Consider the following 11032-nt stretch of genomic DNA (forward strand, 5'->3'; position numbering starts at 1 on the left):
TTTTAATTCATGAAGTATTTTAATAGATCTATCTATCTATCTATCTATCTATCTATCTATCTATCTATCTATCTATCTATCTACAAATTATCATAACTATCAGCTATGTATATCAGTAGATCTAGTCAGACAGAATTTAAGAAAAAACTTTGATAAACGTGTCAAAATAAAAGGTCTAATACACAGAGCTACAGAGCTCCTTACTGTGAATGAGATTACCATTCATTGTATGACTTCTTCTACTAGACTTTTCCTTCCACTCAACTTTCCCCTTATGTGCCTGGATGCAGTTTTCTGTGAACACAGCAGCTTCACGAGGGTCTCTGTGTCGGACAACCGTCAAGTCAGCACTTTGTGTTTATATAAGCCCGATAGCACTGTATGAAAAACCGTATGTGTGTGTTCCTACAAAATAAATTCTCTTCCAGGAAATCAAAAATGAACTGGATAAATGCATGAAACATGTCACTCTGTTCAGTGCATCTATATCACATAGAAATGTGTCATTCTAATTTAAATGTATACAAAGGAACTTTCCAAGTATTCTCTGTTTTATGAAGATGCACCTGTGCAAAACTGGATCCTCTGCAAATGGATTAACATGAGACTGGCGTTCTTTAGCGCTCAAACTCATTTCTATCCAAGCCTGGACTGGAAAACTCACTGTAGCGTTATCAAAGAATTAAAATGTGGACACATTCAGAACATCTGACATGGAAAGCTTTCTTATTAGCTTATAATCCAATCGAATCGCAGCTCCTTCAAAAAGGCCGTACAAAAACATGAGTGCCGATTATTGCTGGACATTTATTTTATCTTCTCTGTATTAAGTCAATAAGAGGAAGGTTAAGAAGTTCCTCTCTCTCTGTCTGTGTGTATGTGCGGGTGTGTGTGTGTGTGTGTGTCTGACTATGCAGACTGGTGTATTTCAGGATTGGGTGGAGATGGGTGGGAACCTTCATCCACCAGTAACCGAATAGGTTGTGCTGCACACCACTCACAGAAAATCACACACACACACACACACACACACCCACACACACACCGGCAGGCAGGGCGGCGAAAACAGCTGAGCAGACAGAAGTCATCAGGGTTGCTATGGGACACAGATCTCAACTTTTTGTGGCTGGTTTGCTCCCACTTGTACCTGCTGGTGCTCTTCCTCGGTGCTGCTGCGCCCGCCGTCGCTCTAAAGCAGAACAAAAATGAAAGGCAGCATAGAAATGCAGAGAAGCAGCTGATTGAGCTTTTTGATGGTCTACCAGGTCTCCATGGCGATTACCACGACTGTTCAGGGAGATCATGTGTGATGCTTCCTCCAGTGTCTTATATAAACTACGAGCCCTTTGTTTGTCCGTGTGTTGTCTGGATTGTGCGTATGCTTAATGGCATCTTTTATAGGCATGTGCAGCTGCAATCATGTTTGGAGGGAACTGTTTTGATTCCTCTGCGCCGGCGACTGGGAGCCCTCAGCAGGAAGCGGCAGAGCGAGGTTTTACTGCCGTTCCTGCAAGTCAGGTGTGTGTTTGTGTCATCGTCTCCATCTTAAACAGGTCATCATGTCGGTCCTCAGGCATTTGGAGGATAAGCGCGGCGATCTGGTACAGATTAGCCTCAGCACACTCGGACCCAGACGACGAGCGTGCTTTTTGTGGGAGAAAGCGTGTTTGTGAGCACATCGAAGCGGAGAGTTGCTCGGCTGCAGATGAAGAAGTCGGGAAACCCCAGGAAGAGGCTGCAGTGATTCTGCTGGGCTTGGATTCGGTGTTACATGAACATTAGTCTCTTCATCCTGCTGTGGATGGATGTAGGCAAAGCTACGGTTCTCAACTAGAGAACCAGTTCTCAAGAACTACCTCATGGAAACATGTTGTTAATCTTTCCAAAATGAATAATAACAAACTAACGTACTGGAAAAGTGCTGGAGAACAATGAACCAAGAACAAATTATGGTATTGCTCCATTTAGGTCTAAAGTTGGAACTTAACATATACCAAAGCTTTTATATATACAAACTAAAGCCTTTATTCACCAACATTTAAAAAAAAAGTCATCTTGTGCCCCCTAAGCTGAAACGTTACGAAGAGTGACTGTATTTTTAAAATTTACTTTTGCTTCAAGACCTCACTATAATGAGGCGACTTGTAAAAACGAAACTTTTGATGCGTTTGCTTATTGAATGTTACACCAAGAAGGAGTCACCTTAACGGGTTGCAGGCAAGAAAAAAACGGTATTTTCTGCGACAGAGCCTGCTCAATGTTTTCTCCATGTGCCTTCATTCATCAGGCATCTGGATTACTCTTTGAAAGGCCGCGATCAATCATTTTTCAGGATAACAGCCTGGATATCTGTTTTGTACTTCTCATTCCTCCAGTTAAAAGTTCCTCCGACCCGTGACCTTTCCGCCGCGGCTGCCAAACCCACTGCATTTTTGAGCAGACACCTTTTAACGTTTTTGCGGGAGATGATTGAGGAGCTTTGCAATCAGACTTCTTCAGTGGAGGGTTTGAGATCCCAGGAGAGATCGGGACGGAGACAGAGTCGAGGGGAGGACAGCCAAGTTGTCTGCTGATGAATCATTTTGCGGTGCTCCATCGTCCTTTCCCGTCTCAGAGCTGTCCTGCCTCAGATCCCGTCATTCTTGCACACACACAGGCAGAACCAGGACGGACGCAAAACAAACGTCCTATTTTTTGATCTTATAGACGTTTCGCTTTTTAAAAGGTGTCATACAAATTAAACTGACATAAAAACGCCTGGCTCGGGGTTCCTGTTCTGCTGCGACGCTGCTGGGGCTGGGTGGCAGGTCACAGCTGTGCCAGGCCTACTGGCTTGCCACAGCTGAAAGACGGACGTGCTCTGGAATTGGTCCTCAGTTTTTCACGTCCGCATTTTCAAAACGCAGTCCACATTCTTTCTGGAGGCGTGTTGCTCTCGGTGCACGTAGGCGTGCGCACCTGCTGTCTGGAAAAGTTCTTATTGTAAACAAACCAGAAAGAGGCCCGTCCTGGCAGGACAGTTGTTTTGATCTGGCGGGGAACGTCACTGTGGTTTCCACACACACTCGCTCTCTAAGCCGTGAGTCCTCCCCGTCTCACGTAGGTGTCCGTTCTCCATGCTGTTTTCACACAATGTAATCATAAAAACAAGCTGCACTCCTGTTACTCTGCTCGTTCAGTAGAAGAGAGACCTTTAGCTGCGTGATGGTCGGGGGTGGCAAATTTCAAATATGCCATCTAGATCTCAGCCTTGAATCCTCACATCAGGGGTTTTGGTAACATCTGGTTTTAATGTTTGGAGATGCTCCCCAAATGGAGAAGACAGTCCGCACCATGTTACTTTCTCAGTAACCGTCAAGGTTTCTCTCCTTGAGTCGTAGTCGGTTCTAATCTAAAGGTAGAGCCATCACAAAGTCACAAGTCATTAGGATCATTAAAAACATTTTCAGCGGCGCTGTTCAGTTCAATCCAAATCAGTTAGCCTAATGCAGCTCCTTTCATAATCAGCTCTAGTCGATATTCAGTGGGCCTCTGCTTATTCACGGCTCAGTGTGAATTTACCTGTGACTTTTCTGCGGAACGTGACTCCGAATTATTTGCAGAAACTTTGACTATTCACAGATTTTATTTTGTAGAAGATATCTAGAGCATTAAAAAGAAAATTCAAAAGATTAGGAAGTGGAAATGCCTTGGTGCAATGCAACTTGACATGCTATTGGCTGGCAATCCAGGAACGCCAGCTCATCTTCCGTGGCACTGATTGGCTGATTGGCTGACCCCCCATGAGCAGAAATAAGGAAGACTGCGGATATTAGCTAGGACTGTTTCTACTGTGCGTTTTAATGCATCTTAAGCTATACCTGGTGTTTGAACTACTAAAATAGGCAGTTATAAGCATTTTTAGAGGGGGTCTTGGATATTCAGGTATTTCAGTTTCTTAAGGTTTTGTTGTGGTCTCGAACTGTGAGGATTTTAGTTTTTTGTGTGTTTATTTTGGTTTCTGTGCCAGTTCCATCTACCCCTTGATTGATCCCACCTGTGTCTCTTGTTCCTTGTCAGGTTCTTGTCTATCCAGTTGTCAAATGTCATTGTCTCGTCATTGCAGTATTTTCTAGTTGCTACCAGTTCTGAGCTCCTTGCCTTCTGCTCACCTGTGCTGCCTGGATATTGTGCATTATTTGCCATTAAACCATCATTTTCTCTACTACCTGGGTCCACTGGGTCTATACCTCCCACAACCGCAAAACATGACACCAGCACCCGTGAATCGCGCAGTTGGTAGCACTGTTGCCTTGCAGCAAGAAGGTCCTGGGTTCGATTCCCGGCCCGGGGTCTTTCTGCATGGAGTTTGCATGTTCTCCCTGTGCATGCGTGGGTTCTCTCCGGGTTCTCCGGCTTCCTCCCACAGTCCAAAAACATGACTGTCAGGTTAATTGGTCTATCTAAATTCTCCCTAGGTGTGTGAATGGTTGTTTGTCCTGTATGTCTCTGTGTTTCCCTGCGACAGACTGGCGACCTGTCCAGGGTGACCCCGCCTCTCGCCCGGAACGTAGCTGGAGATCGGCACCAGCAACCCTCCCGACCCCATTAGGGACAAGGGTGAACAGAAAATGGATGGATGGATGGATGGATGGAATTAAATCATATTTTGGGAGTTAGAAATATTTTGTGCTTCATGTATAAGATTTCTCAGCAATGTTGCTCCACAGTAGTCAGAGCAGGAGTTTTCTTGATCTGGCAATATTATATAAGTTGGAATGTAAGTCGCTGAAATAGACGTTGATGTTGGGAGTTCAATTTTCATAAAAAACTTTAGTAAAATGTAATTTAGAAATCCCATTTAGGGTAACTGGGTCATTGAAAATGCGTTCCTAAAGTGTCTAACTCCAAAAACAAACTTTATTCAAGATTTGAGGGCTTGAAGTTTGATGACTTGATTAGATATTGAAGTCTTTTTGGATTCATGATGAAACATAATCAACAGAGCACTATAAATTTATCCAGTGTTAGTCAATGTACATATAAAACAAAGAGTACTTGTCCAAGTATCAGACCTGGTGGAACGCCCTTATAAACTCTTAATATGTGGCAAGGAGCTTTCTTTTTTTTCTTTTTGCCATTGTTTGCATTGATTGGACTGTCCAAATCTTCCCAAGGTGTTCACAGACTACTGATCCAGTGATGTGTGGACGCCTACCACATTTACCGTGACATGTGGAAGAAAAATGTCATCATTCAGGAAAAACAACGGGTTTTATTGATCATCCCCCAGCTTTGCTGAGCTTTGAAATTTGGTTTGTTTTCAGTGAGAAACATTTTCCAGAGCTGCATCCTTTCGGTTTTCTGAGGGGATCAGTTCGCATGTGTATCAGTGCTCACACGGTGACCTCCTAACAGCAGCCACCCCTCCGGCTCCACAGCTGCTGGCTTTGCATGCTAGCAGCTCATTGACTCTCAGCTGTAATCAGAGTGATTCACCTGTGTGCCACTTCCTCTGACATTTGCGCTCACATGCAACTTTCTGCGAAACGGTCGATAGGTACACACAACACCTGCTCCGCTTAATGCATAACAGTGAGATATGCGATTGACGAAGCGATACAGTTTCACATGCCAATCCATACTCTGCGGGGAAACTCTGGGAGAGACAGTCAATAGTCTGTCTCCGCTTTGAGATACGCCTGGTGCACATGATCACCGTCCTGTCAAACAAATACCAGTGTGCAGGGAGTGTCGCTGGTATCCAAACCATAAAACAGAAACGGGGACAGAGATGTAATCTGTGCTTTGTGCAAGAGTGTTGATCCTCTGTGTTATTTATTGACCTGTCGAGGTGCGCGGTGGTCACGCTGACAAGCCGGACGGACAAACACAGAGCGGGGGAAAGGTCACAGCGGGGGCAGAGGACAGAGAGACACCGGCTGTTTATGTTTCTCTCCCATTCGTCTTCCTGCAGATGCTCTCATCTCCACACGCTGCCTTTTCACCGTGCTCTTTGTGCTTCTGTGGTGTAAACAAGCACCGCACTCTATTCCTGGGAGCAGCCCGGCCTGTTTGCTCTCTATGTGTTTGCTCAGGCTGTGAGTGTTAGCTCTGCGCAGGTAGCTAAGGGCATCAAATCTGATCCAACAAATCTGAGATGAATGTAAACATGACAGCAGCTCACCACAGAGACGCAATATTTATTACCCTGGGTTTGGACCGCTGTGATTGGGGCCCGGTTACAGGGATATCAAGCAAACCGGGATTTCCTCTTGAGTGACACGGGGATTTATTCCCAGCAGTATCTTTTCTCTTGCTTGGGAAACACTTCAAACTCCCACATCCAAAGTGATTTGTGCTCCTGCCAAGCAGACAGCACCCCATGTGCTCTGCCATCAGCAAGGGTTATATTTCCCATAGTGCATTGTGTCTGCCTTTTTGCCTTTTGGGGATGGAATGACAAGTGTGGACCACCCATGTCTGCTTTTGCCCTCAACGGTGATGGAAAAAAGAGAGAAAAACCTCTCTCCAGCTTCAATATGTGTGTGTGTAAAATCATAAGCTATTGCTTACAAATGCATGCTTGCCAGCGTGATGAGCCAAATTCTGAAAGGTTGACAACCTAATAAGTGATAATTGACTCCATTTTTTTTGCCTTACCTTAAACAAATATTTATTCAAGAGATGTTGGAAAAAGCCGCAGGCTTTTTACTCCTTCGACTTAATCTTCTGAAAGGTCTGCCTGAGTGAGTCAGCTCTGCTGCTTAATTTATTTAACCATCACTTACCTGATTGGATTTTTTGCTTAAGGAGGAATTCCCCTACTTGTTGTGGATTAACTGTGCAAGTATGATCTGAGCATGAAGACAAAGTCTTGCTGTATTCTCTTCACTGACTGAGTGCAGCGTTAGACGCTGTATCGAAGATCTGCCATCCTTCATGAGCAATCAGCATTTTTGCAGTTCCCCTTTTCTCTAAAATGTCAAATAATAATAAAAAAACAGAGTACAGCAGATCCTGGTTGAGCCTGTGGTTGTAAAGTTTATGTGGACAGTTATTCATAAACTAATCATTGCCCAGGAAACAGAAGAACCGCAGAGAGAAAGCTGACAGATGCACTCTGGTGACAGAACTTGTACTAGACTCCGTCCTGCGTCGCTGCAGCTTCGTCACCTTAAATAGATGGATGGTTTGATCTTTTGAATGCATTCACTTCTTCTTTAAACAATAAATCAACATAGATTTTTGTTTTCACACCGTTATGCATCTAATTTGCATTTCAGCGAGAGTTGGATTTACGTAAATAATGTGCCATCATTGCCTTTCTTGGCATGTGATGCTGCAACTTACAAAATCTGATTTAAAGCAGTTCTTCTTTTTTTTTTTACACTTAGCTTCTTAACTGACAGCACTGTTTTAAAAAATTCATTCAAATAAACAGAAACGTCACAGCATTTTCCTCGGGATATTAAAACCACTAAATCAACTGCCTCTCTATGCAGACGCGCTGTTCACACCGATGAAGAATCACTCACCTCCCGAGTGTTTGAAGTGGCCCCAGCTGCAAGACATTCCAACCTGTTTTTGTCAGCATTAGTGGGCTTCATTTAAGAGTTGTCAGACAGGAAAGCGGGTTAAAGCCGGTACTCGAACCCATGATGGCCGTGCGTTTTACCTTTTCGTAAAAAAAAAAAAAAAAGAGATTCTCATAATATGCAAAGCTAGATTTTAAGAAATGTGAAACAGCAGCTGACACACCAAAACAGAAACAGATAAATGCTTGGAATTCTGTTTCTTGTTTCTGCATGTAAACAGCTTTTAAGTCATCATGTCAAAGCAGATCTTTGGACAGGCACACAATTACTTATTTACTAGGTGAATTTCTTAGAAACTTGAACATTTGTCTATGAAAAACTCAGAGCAATAATGGAGTCTGCATAACAGGGTCAAGTGCAGGGACAGTTTTAAGCAACAGAGAGTGCGTCACCAAACTGTGTTTATCTAATACCTTTGAATGAAAGCCCTGTTGGATTTTAAAGATAAGAGATGGATTTTTGTCTTCATTTCAAAGTCAGCCATGCAGCTAACTTCTACTTAACAAGTGGAAGCTTTTATTTAGTACTAAACTGAAAGAGAAGGATTTGGCTTTCAGGAGACGGTCTTGTTAGTTGTCCACCAGCGGGCTCCAGTTCCCGTTAAGCTAATTAACGTTCCACCAAGCAGCGGAGCAGCATTGGATTTTACTGCTGCACAGACATATGCAAGAAACCTGGCCAGTAAAATCCACAAAAACACATTTCAGACATTTGTTTACCTCAAGGGGTTGGTATTCATCCTACCATCCCATTCGACAGCACTTCATTTTGGAATGAGTGCCTGCAATAAGTCAGGACACTGACTGTAAAAATGATTCGAGAATCTAAGAGTGCTGACAGAGCTTTCGGGCTCCCGTTGACGGAGGCTTGTTAGTCAGACACGTCTGCAGTGACACACGCTGTTGTTTTGTGCAGCTGGTGTCTGGCCTCAGGCCTTCAGAGCCATGCGTCTTTGAGCTGTTGCTCAACACAGCTGTGGATAAACAGGCTGTGTTTAGATCCCCGTGTCTCAACCTGTACACACACAGGGACACACTTGCAGCAAAGAAACAAACCGGGATGTGTGGAATGGGTGTATTAGCAGTGCCACACCGGAAAAAAACAAAAAAGCCCTCTTGCCCCGACTTGTTCTATTGAGTGAAATCGCTCTGTTGCACTCCCATTCAGTGTAACAACATGAAGGCACCTCTGTAGCTTTCAGCTTAGTCATGTAAGTGTGTTTGTGTGCAAGTAAGGAAAGTTAACACGTTCATTTGCTGTTTTGCATAAAAGAAAAACGACGAGGAAAGACGAGCAGGAACTGGATAGCAGTGCAGTTCAATGAGTGAGCTGGATGCTGAAACTGAAATCGCAAAGAGATTTTCAGCTTGAGTTCAGTTTCATGATGGTGAATCAGATTGCAAGAAATTTTTTTTTATTTCAGTCTTTCCAACAGATGTGTTTTAAAAGAGGTGGGTGCGTGCTGGACATGGACCTTCTCGCTGCAAGGCAACTGTGCAGTCCCCAAATGATTACACACAGCTCAATTAAGCACTAATGTGTAACACCTTTAATGTTTGCACACTACTTTGACTGGAATTATTTTGTTTACTACAGTTTGATTTTATTCTGCCAGCAGCAGACAAACAGGTGCCTCTGGTGGCAATTAATGATAGCTGAGGATTTTCAGGATGGAAGACAATAATCTGGTGAAACTTATTCCACAAACACATTACGTTCCAGGAAGGCATTTACAAAAAAAAAACCAGGTCAACCTGTGCAGCCACTACATTTGTGATAGAGTCCTCTGACTCACTCTGACTGAAGAAATGATCCGGTTCCTAACTTTGATTTGTTTTGGGCAGAAAGCAAGTACTTGTTTTACCAGACGAGTATCTTGAAAATGACATTCTGCTACCTATCAGGGCAGTTCAAATACTCTGAAGTGAGCTTATAAGTAAGTTACTATAAGTAAAGTTCCTTTAACCGCAGTGAAACATGTCATCTAGCAGTTAGTGTGTAGGAAGGTGGATAAATCCTCAGGATGATGGAAGTCTAAAACCCTGCCCAATTTTTGTTCCAAACTTGCAAATTAACCTGGGATAAGATGCTGATATTAGTAGATAATAAATGTCTTCACTGTGGCTCAGTCTTCTGACAGATACGTCTAGTAACTTAATGGAACTTCCCTTCAAAACATCTGAATTACCCATTTCATTTTGAGAATGAAGTCACAAAATTACAATAATAAAGTTGAAATAATATTAGGATAAAGTTGTAGTAGTATGAGAATAAAGTCATAGAGAATAAAATCTTATTATGAAAATAAAATCCTTATTTTATTACTTTATTCTTGTATTATTTTGACTTTATTCTCTTACAACTTTATTATCGTAATGCAATGACTTTGTTCTTGTAATTTCATGACATTATTCTCATAATTAATTTTTTTGAAATTTTCTTAGCCAAGCTCTAATACTCCATTGTATATTTAACAGTAAAGTGGTGTCTATATATATATATATATATATATATATATATATATATATACAGTATATATATATATATATCTCCATAAAGTTTAAGTGAACCTCTACCTCCTACAACCATTTTTCATGTAAACCATAATTAGTTTCTTTTTATATTTTTGCCCGAATCAAATATGGTGATAGCAGAAAGTAGAAAAATTAAGTTTTTGATATTAGAGTTGTTTTAGAGTGGCAAAGGTTTGCTTTGGTTTATGGATTGGGATTACCACCCCCTTTAAATCTAGCTGTAGATTGAGCTATCAGGGCCTACAAATCTGAATTTACACTGAGAGGACATGCTAGGAGAACCATTTCCTACGAGGTAATTCTCTCTCATGAGGTTTTAACAAAACTTCCCTTAGAAATGTCAAACTATCCCTTTAAAGTATAACACATTTTGCACACAGTAGCACGCCCTTCAGCCGTACTCGATGCGAAAAGCCAAAAATACTGTTTACCTAGTGGAGTTCTGTGCAGGCAAGCTGCTGCACTTTTGTTTCCTAGAATCCTTCCAGCTGCGATTAAAGGAGACGCTGAACAGAACCCAAACTGAAACTTCAGCTTGGGTTTGTGCGGCAGGTTTGTTCAGCTGGGTGGGCCTGGATCTGAGGTTGGTCTCTGACCATTGTCCCACCGGCCCACTTTGACCCCTCGTGACATGTGGGGAAACTTCAACACGCAGAGCAAACATATTGTCCCTCCTTCAGCCGACTTGGAGTGGCCGGACAGGTACAGCGGCGCAGGCAGAGAGAGAAGAGGCCACTCGAAGGGCCTTTTTCGCTCAGCAAATGCTAATATTTTCAGGTTAGCCCTTGAGCATCCAGACATGGAATTTGTGGTGAGTATTTTGCATATGTAAGCTATAAAAGAACCCTGCATGTTCTGGCAAGCGAAGCTCTGCCGCTCGACCGGGAGCTCTGTTTGAGTTGGAGAGGAGGCATTCTGAGG

General features: G+C 42.8%; 1 long non-coding RNA gene across 1 annotated transcript; it reads right to left on the minus strand.

The window, feature by feature from the left end:
* Positions 1-100: 100 nt before the first annotated feature.
* LOC116729684 (uncharacterized) lies at positions 101-10632 on the minus strand. The gene is made up of 3 exons (XR_004341192.1): positions 10543-10632; positions 7518-7657; positions 101-1189 (listed from the first exon to the last, which is right to left on the minus strand). It is a non-coding gene; the product is annotated as an uncharacterized LOC116729684 (long non-coding RNA).
* Between the last annotated feature and the right edge of the window lie 400 nt (positions 10633-11032).

The sequence above is a fragment of the Xiphophorus hellerii genome, chromosome 12, assembly GCF_003331165.1.
Source record: "Xiphophorus hellerii strain 12219 chromosome 12, Xiphophorus_hellerii-4.1, whole genome shotgun sequence".
Classification (NCBI taxonomy): domain Eukaryota; kingdom Metazoa; phylum Chordata; class Actinopteri; order Cyprinodontiformes; family Poeciliidae; genus Xiphophorus; species Xiphophorus hellerii.